General features: G+C 37.9%; 1 protein-coding gene and 1 non-coding gene across 20 annotated transcripts in view; both read left to right on the forward strand.

The window, feature by feature from the left end:
* Nucleotides 1-13405, forward strand: part of STAG2 (STAG2 cohesin complex component) — a 136940-nt gene that overhangs the window by 37129 nt on the left and 86406 nt on the right. The gene's annotated exons all lie outside the window — the stretch shown is intronic.
* LOC112934466 (U4 spliceosomal RNA) lies at nucleotides 2914-3050 on the forward strand. Its single transcript, XR_003237948.1, has one exon. It is a non-coding gene; the product is annotated as a U4 spliceosomal RNA (small nuclear RNA).

The raw sequence follows: 13405 nt of genomic DNA on the forward strand, positions 1-13405 counted from the left end.
TCCATGTATTCTTCATTCAATTTCTTTTTTTAAAGATTTATTTATTTATTCATGAGACACACACAGAGAGAGAGAGAGAGAGAGAGAGAGAGAGAGAGGCAGAGACATAGGCAGAGGGAGAAGCAGGCTCTTTGCAGGCTCTTCGCAGGACCCCGATGTGGGGCTGGATCCCAGGCTCCGAGATCACGAGATCACGACCTGAGCTGAAGGCAGCCGCCCAACCGCAGAGCCACCCTGGGGTCCCCTGCATTCATTTTCAACCAGTGAAAACATTTTGCATAACTATAGTCCAATAGCAAGAGCAAGAAATTGGCATTGGTGTAATACACAGTCTGTTTAGATTTTTACAGTTGTATGTGTACTCATTTGTGTGACTGTGTTTATGATTGTTTAATTTTTTAAAAAAGATTTTATTCATTTTAGAGAGAGAAAGAACACAGAGCTGAGGAGAGAGGCAGAGGAAGAGGGAGATCCCAGAAACTGGAAATCATGACCTGAGCTGAAGGCAGATGCTTAACTATCTGAGCTGCCCAGGCACCCCTTATTCTGTCCAATTTTATCACGGGTGTAGATGATTGTAACGACTACCACCAAGATCTAGAACTGTTCCATCATCACAAAGATCCCTTGTACTACTTGTTTATAGTTATATTCATCTCCGTCCCTCACCTTCCTCAGTTCTGTCCCTATTCCCTGGCAACCACTAATTTGTTCTCCATAATTGTGTCATTTTGGAGGCTCTTAAATAAATGGATATCATACAGTATATAACATGTTGAGATTAGCTTTTTTTCACTCAACATAATTGTCTTGAAATCTACCCAAGTTGTTGGATTCCATCAGTTAATTCCTTTATATTGCTGAGTCATATTCCACAGTATGAATGTACCACATCGACCCATTGAAGGATATTTGAAATTAGTGTTTATATTAGTTTGCATTACTTCGCTAGAGTTCCCATTAAAAAGTACCAGAAAATGGATGGCTTGAATGATAATAATCTATTGTTTTGCAGTTTGGAGGCTAGATATCCTAGATCATGGTGTTAGCAAGGTTGGTTCCTTCTGAGAGCTGTGGGAGAGAGCCTGTTCTGTCTCTTGCCGGGGTGCTTTGCTGACAATCTAATCTTTGGTGTTCTTTAGTTTATAAAAGCATCACCTTGGTCTCTGCCTCTGTCTTCACATGATGTTCTCACTGTGTGCATGTCTCTCCAAATGCCCCCACCCATTTTTAAAAGGATTTTTAACTTTTAACCCAACATGGACTCCAAACCTACAACCCCAAGATTAAGAGTTTAATGCTCCACTAACTGAATTTCCCCTTTATATAAAGATACCAAACAGGATTAGGGCCCACACTGAAGTCCCCAATTTAACTTGATAACTTCTGTAAACACCTTAACTCCAAATAAAGTCACATTCCAAGGTATGGGGGGGTTTAGGATTTCAAAATATAAATTTTGGGGGGACACAATTCAACCTAGAACCAAATAGTTTCCCATTTTAGGCTATTACATAAAACTGTTGTGAACATTTACATACATATTTTTGTGGACATAGGTTTCCGTTTCTCTGGGATAATGCTTGGGAATAAGTGCTGGTTCTTATAGTAAATGTTTATATGGTTTTTAAGTTCTAGAATTTTTTATGTATAACAATACAATTTATAACACGGTGTAAGTTTAAGGTGTACAGTATGTTGATGTTATATTTATATGTTGCAATGTTATTACCACCATAGCTTTTAGCTAACACTTCTGTCTGGTCACAAAGATCATTTCTTGGGGCACCTGGGTGACTCAGTCAGTTAAGCATCTGACTTCTGCTCAGGTCATAATCTCAGGGTTCTGGGATCCCTGCTTAGCTGGGAGTCTACTTCTCCCTCTCTTTCTGCCTCTCCCCCTACTTGTGCAGTGTGCACTCTTTTTCTTTTTCAAATAAAAATCTTGAATAAAAAAGATCTTTTCTTTTTTATGGCAAGCATGTATGGCTTTTATAAGTGACTTCTAAACATTTTACCAGAGTGGCTTGTGTCATTTTACATTTCTACCAGCAATATATGAGAATCAGTTTCTTTACTGTTGTTTGGTTTTGTTACTACTTTTTATCTTGGCCATTCTGATAGGAATAGTGATACCTCATTGTGGTTTTTATTTGTTTATTTGTTTATTATTTGTTTATTTGATATCTCATTGTGGTTTTTATTTGTACTTCCTCCAATTCAATTTTAGCATGTGTTATTAAAAGATTTTTTTAATTATCTTTTTTCTCTTACACTCAAACTCTTGATTTTTAGTACCATTAACATGATTACTTATTTGCTGTCCTATAGTGAAAAGAAAATAGCTTCAGAAGAACAGAATTGGTATTAACAACAAATAAACTTATTAAGTAGAGTCTAAATTTTCTTTATATTTTTGTCTTTGGAATTCATCTCACAACAGATGTTGTGTTTACAATCTTACTATAGGTAAGATTTCTCTGTATACTCACAATTTATTTGATGTACATGATTAGGTTTATTTTTCTAAATTTTTTTCAACTTTAGGGATTTCAGAAGTTTCATTTCATGTCTTCCATAGGTAATTCGTTTTCCTCAATCAAAAGTTAAAATTTGGGATACCTGGGTGGCTCAGCAGCTGAGTATCTGCCTTCGGTTCACGTCGTGATCCTGGGGTCCTGGGATCGAGTCTGCATTGGACTCCCCACAGGGAGCCTGTTTCTGCCTATGTCTCTGTGTCATAAATAAATAAGTAAAGGCTTTAAAAAAACGTTAAAATTTGATATAGGAAGGTATGCATAGAAGTCTCCAGAGACTTCTGCCTTCTCTATTTTGTTTCATCCCTTCCCTCTCATAGGCAGCTTAAAAAAATGTTTTTTGTCAATCCTTCCAGTATTTCTTTTTGCACAAATAAGCTTTACACAGTGGCAGTATTGTAGCCAATGAGGTTTATCCCAGGCGCGATTATTGCTAATTGAAAATTTTTTGCACAAATATATCCATATATACGTTCTTTTTTTTTTAAAGATTTTATTTATTCATGAGAGTGAGAGAGAGAGGGGGCAGAGGGATAAGCAAGCTCCATGCAGGGAGCCCGATGTGGGACTCGATCCCAGGACTCCAGTATCCACGCCCTGGGCTGAAGGCAGTTGCTAAACTGCTGAGCCTCCCGGAAATCCCCTATACATTCTTATTTTACTGTCCTTTCTTGGAAGTAGTATACTGGCCAAAACAGTTTGTTATAGACATTGATATTAAGTGCCAGACCTAATAGAAGATGTTAGGAGGTGTGTTGATGTCTTCCATGGAGTGAGAGTTGAATCTGCCGTACTAACCTGAACCATTTTTTTTTAAGATTTTATTTATTCATGAGAGACAGAGAGAGAGAGATGCAGAGACACAGGCATTGGGAGAAGCAGGCTCCATGCAGGAGACCTGATGTGGGACCTGTTCCCGGGTCTCCAGGACCAGGCCCTGGGCTGAAGGGAGTGCTAAACCGCTGAGCTACCCGGGCTACCCCTGAACCATTTTTTGATCTATCTGCAAGTTAGAATCAATATGAATTAGATGGGTTCACTAGTAATTATGCTGATGATTATTACATCATTGGAGAAATCTGCTTGTTACTCTGTAATTTTAGTCAGAAAAAGAGACAGGTGAAACAGTTGAGAAACTGCTTGTTACTCTAATTTTAGAAAAAGAGGTGAAATATAGTTGAATACTTAGTTGTTATTGCTAACCAAAGCAGGTAATAACAGGACCAACCTGTGTGTGGGTGGGGGGGACATAATAAAGTAAAACTTTCAAGTAAAATGACATGAGTGGGATATTTGGCAAACATGAACAGAATTAATAAGCAAGAAGCAGTTGAAGAATTTTTTTCTTGTTTGGAATTTATTAATCAGGAAGTCTGAGCATAATTTCTGATGGTAGAGATTGCTTTTCATAATGAAAAGAGCATTTTGAGCACTTTGCCAATGCCAAAGTAATAATCATAGAATAAAATGCAGATACTTGCATATGAAGAATCTCCTTATGCATGTTGTTCTTAGATTTTGCTAAATTATTTGACAAACTTTTTTGTGAAGTCGATCATTAGAACACATGTTTTTCTATAGAAAGTTTTCTAATTGAGAAGTTTCTTTTCTATTGACTTAGCACATAAATCATTAGTACAAGTTAAGTCTTTTGTTTAAAAATTTTATTTATTCATGAGACACACACACACACACACACACACACACACACACACACGCAGAGGCACAGGCAGAGGGAGAATTCAGGCTTCATTCAGGGAGCCTGATGTGGAACTTGGATCCTAGGGACTCCAGGATCATGCCCTGGGCCGAAGGCAGGTGCTAAACAGCTGAGCTACCCAGGGATCCCTACAACAAGTTATGTCTTAAAAGTAAGGTTGCAATAATTGTAAACCTCTCCAATTTAAGATAGTTTTGAGTTTTCTGAAGTATAGTACACTTTCAGGTGTACCCATTACTTAAAACATTAGTTCTAGTATATATTTTCCTTTAATAGCATATCATTCTTAATATTAAATGTGTGCAGAATCATTATTTTGCTTCCTTTTTTAGCATTTAGATAATCCTTTGAAGGGATGTTTTGCAGGATGCTTTAATATATTTATAGTGGTTTAGTAATAAGGTAGTCTTTTGGTCTCAATTGCTCTAGGACTTAAATTCCCATCATCTTAGAGCTCAAGTTGAGAGTTGGTTTTCGTCTTCCTTTTTTTCATCATTGGATGGTATACCAAGGTGGATGAAATGCACTTGTGAGTGTTAGGCACTAAAAATGGAATAGGTTAATGGGCAAAATAGGGGGCCCCCTGTAATACCTAGCGCCAGTAATCTAACAATATATTTTAATATTTGGATATCTCTTCTTGCTGGGACATCTTTATGTATTATATGCTCCCTCCCTCAAATGTAGTGGAACCACCTGCTGTATTTTAGGGATCAGTAACTTAATTCCTAGTACCATCACATTATGAAATTCTAGCATGCTAACCCTTGATTGCAGTTTGCTTGATTTCTGCTTGAAGGTTCTTGTCCCTTTTTTCCAGCTTTAAGTAATGTGCTGATCTCTTGTTAAACTATGAAACTTGTACCATCAAATTTTGAACAACAGAGAAAAATGTTGAACATTTTTATTTAATTTTTTTGAATATTTTAAAAATGGGTTTCAATGATCGTTTTCATACTCTAGTGAGTAACTGAAAATGTAGGTGGGACTACCTTGCATGGTTCAACCAAGTGCTTCCATTTTTTTTTTAAACTAGATATTTCTTTGGATCCTTTGTAATAAGGTTACACTAGCTTTGGTTCCTTTTTACCATATCAAATAGATTAAAAATCTGTTTGTCAAAACAAAGTACTTTGAGTGTAGATATCAATTGTTAGTGTTTTTATAAAATTATATTTCTGGGGCACCAGGTGGTTCAATTGATTAAGTGTCTGACTTTTGATTTCTTTTTTGAGATTTTATTTTATTTATTTATTTATTTATTTATTTATTTATTTATTTATTTATTCATTCATTCATTCATTCATTCATTCATTCATGAGAGAGAGAGAGAGAGAGAGAGCGCGCGCAGATTACATGCCCAGTGTGAAGCCTGATGCAGGGATCAATGTGAAATCATGACCTGAGCCAAAATCAAGAGTCCTGCCCTTAACCATCTGAGCCCACCAGGTGTCCCCCATCTTAACCATTTTAAGTGGACAGTTCACCAATTAAATTGACATTGTTGTGTAATATCTTCAGAACTTTTCATCTTGAAGAACTGAAACTCTATACCCATTAAACAATTCCCCTTTTTCCACTCCTTTTACCCCCTGGTAACCACCATTCTATTTTCTGTTTCTATGAATTTGACTACTGTAGGTACCTCATGTCAGTGGAGTCATATAGTTTTTGTCCTTTTTGTGACTGACTGGCTTATTTCATGTAGTATAATATCTTGGAGGTTCATGCATGTTGTAGCATGTGACAGGATTTCCTTCCTTATTAAAGATGAATAATCCATTATATATATATATATAAAATATTTTGTTTATCCACTCAGCTGTTGATGGACATGTGGGCTGCTTCCACCTCTTGGCTATTGTGAACACTGCTGCTATGAACGTGGGAAGTACAAATATCTCTTGAGAACCAGCTTTCAGTTGTTTTGGAAATATACCCAGAAGTGGGGATTGCTGGATCATATGGCAGTTCCATTTAAAGATTTTTGAGGAACCTCCATACTGTTTTGCATAGCAGACACACAGTTTTGCAATCCTAACAATAGTGCACAGGTGTTCAGTTTTTTACACATCTTTGCAGACACTTGTTGTGTGTATTTTGATTTCTAGCCATCTCAGAAGATATGAAGTGGTATCTCATTGTGGTTTTGATTTGATTCTGATTCAAATCCTTTACCCATATTTTATTTGTATTAATTGGTTTTTTTGTTGTTGAGTTGTAGAAATTCTTTATATATTCTGGATATTAACCTCTTATCAGATAAATTATTTGCAAATATTTTCTCCTATTCTGTAGTTTGCCTTTTCACTCTGTGTCCTTTGATGTGTAAAATTTTTTATGTAGTTTCAGTTGTCTAGTTTTGCTTTTATTACCTTTTTTTTCTTTAAATTTTTTATTTTAATTTTATTTATTTATGATAGGCACACAGTGAGAGAGAGAGAGAGGCAGAGGGAGAAGCAGGCTCCATGCACCGGGAGCCCGACGTGGGATTCGATCCCGGGTCTCCAGGATCGCGCCCTGGGCCAAAGGCAGGCGCCAAACCACTGCGCCACCCAGGGATCCCTGCTTTTATTACCTTTTGATGTCATATCCAGGAAATCATTGCCAACTCCAATGTTCTGAAGCTTTTCCTCTACGTTTTCCTGGAGGACTTTTATAGTTTTTGGTCTTACATTTAGGCCTTCAATCCATTTTTATTTATTTTTTTCCCCATTCTCTTTAACCCATTTTTAATTAATTTTTGTATATGGTGTGAGATAATGAATGGTTCATCTTTACCTTTTGTGAAGATTTCCTAGCACCAATTTTTGAAGAAACTGTCCTTTCCCTATTGAGTGGTCTTGGCACTCTTGTCAAAAATAATTTGAATGTGTATGCAAGGGTTTATTTCTGCCCTCTCCATTCTATTCTATTGGTCTGTATGTCTGTCTTTATGTAGTTTTGTGGTACGTTTTGAAATCAGGAAGTGTGATTCTTCCAACTTTGTTTCTTTTTTTCCAAATTGTTTGGGTTGTTTGTAGTACCTTGGATTTTATGATGAATTTTTCTGTTTCTGCAAAAAAAGAATGCTCTTGTTTTTTGTTTTTAGATTTTATTTATTCATGAGAGACACATAGAGAGAGGCAGAGATATAGGCAAAGGGAGAAGTAGGCTCTCTGTGGGGAGCCTGATAGGGGACTAGATTCCAGGACCCTGGGTTCATGACCTGAGCCAAAGGCAGATGCTCAACCACTGAGCACACCCAGTTGGCCCGCTCTTGGGGTTTTTGATAGGGCTTGCACTGAATCTGTAGATTGTTTTGGGTAGTATGGACATCTTAATAACAGTCATCCAATCAATTTCCATAGGGTGTATTTTGACTTATTTGTGTCATTTTAATTTTTCTTCTCTAAGATGTTATTTATTTGCACGAGTGGGGTGGAGGGTGGGGAGAGAGAAGAAGCAGGCTCCCTCCCTGCTGAGCAGGGAGCCCACCATGGGGCTCTATTCCAGGACTCTGGGATCATGACCTGTGTGGAAGGCAGATGCTTAACTGAGCCACTGAGGTGTCCCTTAAGATTTTCTTTTTTAAGATTTTTATTTATTTATTCTTGAGACACACACACACACACACACACACAGAGAGAGAGAGAGAGAGAGAGAGAGAGAGAGAGAGGCAGAGACACAGGCAGAGGGAGAAGCAGGTTCCATGCAGGGAGCCTGACGTGGGACTTGTTCTGAACTTGGGGATAACACCCTGAGCCAAATGCAGAGGCTCAACCACTGAGCCACCCAGGTGTCCCCGGCCCTAAGATTTTAAGTAATCTCTACACCCAGTGTGGGGCTCAAACTCCCTACCCCAAGACCAAGAGTTGCATGCTCCACTGACTGAGCCAACCAGGTACCCCAAGTGTCCTCTTTAATTTTATCCGGTGATACTTTGTAATTTGCGGTGTATAAGTCTTCCACCTCCTTTGGCTAGGTTTATTTCTAAGGTTTTTTTTTCTTTTGGTGCTATTGTAAATAGAATTATTTTCTTAGTTTTCTTTTTTGGATTGTTCATTGTTAGTGTTTAGAAGCACAGCTGATTTTTGTGTATTGACTTTGTATCCTGCAACTTGGCTGAATTTATTCATTCTAATAGGGTTTTTTTAGTGTGTGTGAATGTGAAATGTTTAGGGTTTTCTATGTACAAGATCTTATTACCTGCAAATAGGTAATTTTTCTTCTTCTTTCTTTACAATAGTGGTTGTCTTTTATATATTTTTCTTGCTTTTAGTTGTTTTAGGTAGGGGTCCTAATACTACGTTGAATAGAAGTAGTGAGAGCAGGCATCCCTGCCTTATTTCTGATCTTAAAAGGGAAAGTTTCAACCTTTTACCATTCAATATGGTACTAGTTGTGGGCTTTTCATAACTGCCTTTGTTATGTTGAGGTACAACTTTCCTTGTATTCCTACTTTGTTGAGTATTTTTGTCATGAAAAAGTGTTTTCTGTCATGAAAAAATGCCTTTTCTGCATCAGTTGATGATTATGAAATATTCTGTCCTTCATTCTCTTAATATGGTGCATTGCAGTGATCGATTTTTGTGCATTGCACCAGCCTTGCATTCTGGAAATAAATCCCACTTGGTCATGGTGTATATTTTTATTTATTTATTTTTTAAAATTTTATTTATTTATATGAGAGAGAGAGAGAGGGAGAGAGAGAGAGAGGCAGGCACAGACACAGGCAGAGGGAGAAGCAGGCTCCATGCAGGGAGCCTGACCTGGGACCCAGGTCTTCAGGATCACTCCCTGGGCTGAAGGCGGCGCTAAACCGCTGAGCCACCCGGGCTGCCCAGTCATGGTGTATAATACTTAAAATGTCCTATTGATTTTGGTTTGCTAGTATATTTTTGAGGATTTCTGTGTTGGTGTTCATCAGGGATATTTGAGGTTTTTCATAGTGTCCATCTGGCTTAAACTTAACTTTTAAAAAGTCATTTACATGTTTTAATTTTTAGGAAAACTAAAGGTTAGAATTTAAATAAATTTAGAGTACAACATACATATGACCCTTCTGTCATTGTTATTGTGTAGAATTACCAAATGAAAAACCAACCTCTTAGATCTAAAATAAGAAATAGGGACGCTTAGGTGGCTCAGCGGTTGGGGGTCTGCCTTCAGCTCAGGACGTGGTCCCGGAGACCCGAGACCCAGGATTGTGTCTCAGTCAGGCTCCCTGCATGGAGCCTGCTTCTCCCTCTGCCTGTGTCTCAATCTCTCTCTCTCTCTCTGTCTCTCACGAATAAATAAATACAATCTTTATTTTTTTTATTTTTATTTTTTTAATTTTTATTTATTTATGATAGTCACACAGAGAGAGAGAGAGGCAGAGACACAGGCGGAGGGAGAAGCAGGCTCCATGCACCGGGAGCCTGATGTGGGATTCGATCCCGGGTCTCCAGGATCGCGCCCTGGGCCAAAGGCAGGCGCCAAACCGCTGCGCCACCCAGGGATCCCTAAATACAATCTTTAACAAAAATAAAATAAGAAATGAAGAGTATCCATACTTCTTTATAAACTTCATTGTGAAAGCATATTGGATTTCCAAACTTCAATATGATTATAATTTAAGTCTATGAATTGTATACTCTGGATGTTTGTAGAAAAGGTTAGCAGTTTGTATCAAGTGGATGCTAATGCTATTTTAATAGGGTATTATCTAACCAGAAATCGAGGGGATCCCTGGGTGGCTCAGCGGTTTGGTGCCGGCCTTTGGCCCAGGGCACCATCCTGGAATCCCGGGATCGAGTCCCACGTCGGGCTCCCAGCACGGAGCCTGCTTCTCCCTCTGCCTGTGTCTCTGCCTCTCTCTCTCATTCATAGATAGATAGATAGATAGATAAATAAATCAATCTTAAAAAAAAGAAATATCTAACCAGAAATCGAGGGTACAAAAAATATTAAATATGTAGCATGTATGTTGTTTCATGTTCATACTAAAATTACAAAAAATTTGTGCTTACTAGTAGTAACTGCAATTCTAAATTTTAGATTAGAATTTCCTATTATCCTTCATAAAGTGGTTTAGCTTGTTTACTCTTTGCTTTTATTAGCTGAATTGTATCTTAGTTATAATGGTATCTCTATCCTCCTGTGAATTAGTAATAAACGATATTTCATTTAGATACTTTTTGTAACCTTGAATAAATAAAATTTTGATGCAATCAGTCTGAGAATATGTGAAATAAAAATTTGGATTTCTCTTGAAATCCAGGTAAGATCAGCATGTTTTCATCTACTTTCCTATGAAATCTGTCTTGATATCTGTTACTGCTTGAAATCTGCCAGTGAGCCAGTGGTCCCCAATGTGAAGTGGGTTTGATAGTAATAATGGGTGGTGCTTATATCATCCTGTATACCATTTACAAGTGTTCACTCATGAATTTGGCTCATGGCTATATCTTTGATTTTCAGGTCTAGATATTCATTAATACCAGCTAATTGGGTCTCACCACTGAAATGTTGATAGCCACTACACCCAGTTGTAATTATCACTGTTTATACATGATATCTTAACATACAGAAAGTTATGTCAGTGGGGGCAAATACATTTTTAAAATTAGTGCAAAAAGCTGAATATGGTATTCTGGTATAAGTGATCATTGGACAGTATTTTTCAAAATTATTCTTGATTTAGTTATTGAACTTGGCAGACTGATATAAGATTTTAAGGTGATAATATATGATAAAACAAGTACTTTATCTCTTTAGCTTGATATTTATTTGATATTAATTTGTTTTGATATTTATAAAAATCAACTGAAGCTTGTTAGGGCAAACTTGGAATTAGATACTTGATATATGTCCAGTATATCAGGTATGATATGATATCCAGTGTCTCGCAGAAGCCAGTGCCAGTATGGTAGACAGATGAGAGGAGGTTGTGGCATTCAGATTAGGGCAACTGGAGAGGCACAGAGAGACTGTTTTTAGAGTGGGTTTAGGGGCAGGAATCCAGTTCCTGGGATGGGATTGGTAGATAATTTATAGCAAGAACAAAGCAGGGTATTTATCCTGGGATGACTCAGACACAGGGTACAACTGAGTATAGGTTGAATAAGGCAGAAGCTTTTTCTTATCCCCCCTTCCCAACCACAACTAGTAGTACTCGTTTGTTGCCAAGTTCAGGAGTGGCGTGCTGGATTTTCTACAGAAATCAGAACTGATGGTCGAGATCTGGGCCAAGCTGAGTATGTAGGTTGGGCCAGGTGATTCTGTGTTTAGAATTAGAGTCCTATTTGGAAAGTATTGGGAATGTGGGTAGACAAGGAAACGAGGAAGATTGCTGAGCACCTACTAACACATACTTAAAAATAGGAGGGGAACAGGTGGATGTTTCCAGTTCTGTCTGGCTTTAGTATCTGTGCCCCAGCTTGCTCCTTCCCTTCTTCCTGAGAGTAGAAATTGTTTCAGAAGTGTTGTGGCATTAGTTGTGTTCAATTTGTCTATTTAGTTATTTGAGAAAGTCTTTTTGCTTTTGGTCTCCTGCCTGCCTTCTGTATATTATTTTTTAAAAGATTTTATTTTTTATTTATTCATGAGAGACAGAAAGGCAGAGACAGAGAGGGAGAAGCAGGCTCCCTGCAAGGAATCTGATGCGGCACTCGATCCTAGAACGCCGGGATCACGAACTGAGCCAAAGGCAGATGCTCAACTACTGAGCCACCCAGGTGTCCCTGTATATTATGTTTTAAGTTTATAAGAGCAGATACTTGACCTGTCACTCAGAAAATGTAGACACTGTCATTAATTCTCTTAAGTATGTAGTTTTCTTCTAGTACCATTTCTACATTACCTTTTCCTGTGCTAGAGCACGTGCTACCATTAGAAATTCTTAAATATCTGTCTAGGCTCATGGAAATGAAAATATATTTGCAAATGATATACATGGGTAGCTATCATATGAGTATACAATCAAGAAATGTTCTGGTTAAGGGCAGCTGTGTGGCTCAGTCCGTTGAATGTCTGACTCTTGATCTTTTTTGGCTCAGGTCTTGATTTCAGGGTCGCGAGTTCAAGCCTCCAGGGGCTTTAAAAAACATTTTTTAAAAAGATTTTATTTATTTATTCATGAGAGAGAGAGAGAGAGGCAGAGACACAGGGGGAGAAGCAGGCTCCCTTTGGGGAGCCTGATGTGGGACTCAATCCCAGGACCCTGAGATCATGCCTTGGGCTGAAGGCAGACGCTCAACTGCTGAGCCACCCAGGCATCCCTAAAAAACATTTTGGTTGAAATTTTGTTACTGGTCTGTGTATACATGATCATTGCTTGATTTGTCATTCTTTTCACCTTGTCATCTCCTCAGAAGACTTATAGCAGAAATCGGGGAGATTAACACAGGGAGGAAAAATGCCTCTTTGAGCAAGGAGAAATCTTTTAAAAAATTCATATTCATCATTAAAAGGGCAGTAGATTTTCTTCTTTTGAAGGTATGTATTTACATCTAACAATTTTTTGGTGAGCTTTTCATTTCTTGACCTATGTATTCAAAGTTGCCACCTATCATTTGATGTAAGAAATTATAATAACTTGCCTGTTTTGATTGAAATGAACTATTGCAGGAACTAAATTTACCTTTTAGCATTTCACAATCTCAGCCTAAATGACAGACTTCTGTGCGTTGTCTTCTAAGTAGATAGGCCAGTAAAAGGATCATGCCTATGGGTCTCGTCAGGAGCTCATAAAAAATTTTTCTTCCCTGCTCAGCTTGAGTAGATAAACATGATAAAGATCGTTTTATTGGGGGTTCCTGGATGGCTCTGTTGGTAGAGCATGTGACTCTTGAACTCAGGGTCAGGAGTTCGAGCTCCATGTTAGGTGTAGAGATTACTTTTTAAAAAAGATAATATTATGATAGAACGCAAGTTTTTGTAGATACTTTATGAGATTATGGACCTGACATATGAATAAATCTAGTTTTACCAGCAGAGATAGTTTTGTAATTCCTCAGGTAGTTGAAGTTTTAAAAGAGGACATTAAAAAATATGTTTCTACCCTTATAGTTGACTTTTTCCATACAAACAATAAAATTGTAAGTTAGGGGATGCTGGGTGGCTCAGCGGTTGAGCCTCTGCCTTTGGCTCAGGGCATGATCCCAGAAGTCCCGCATTGGGCCCC

This window comes from Vulpes vulpes, chromosome X (assembly GCF_048418805.1).
Source record: "Vulpes vulpes isolate BD-2025 chromosome X, VulVul3, whole genome shotgun sequence".
In the NCBI taxonomy this organism is placed as follows: domain Eukaryota; kingdom Metazoa; phylum Chordata; class Mammalia; order Carnivora; family Canidae; genus Vulpes; species Vulpes vulpes.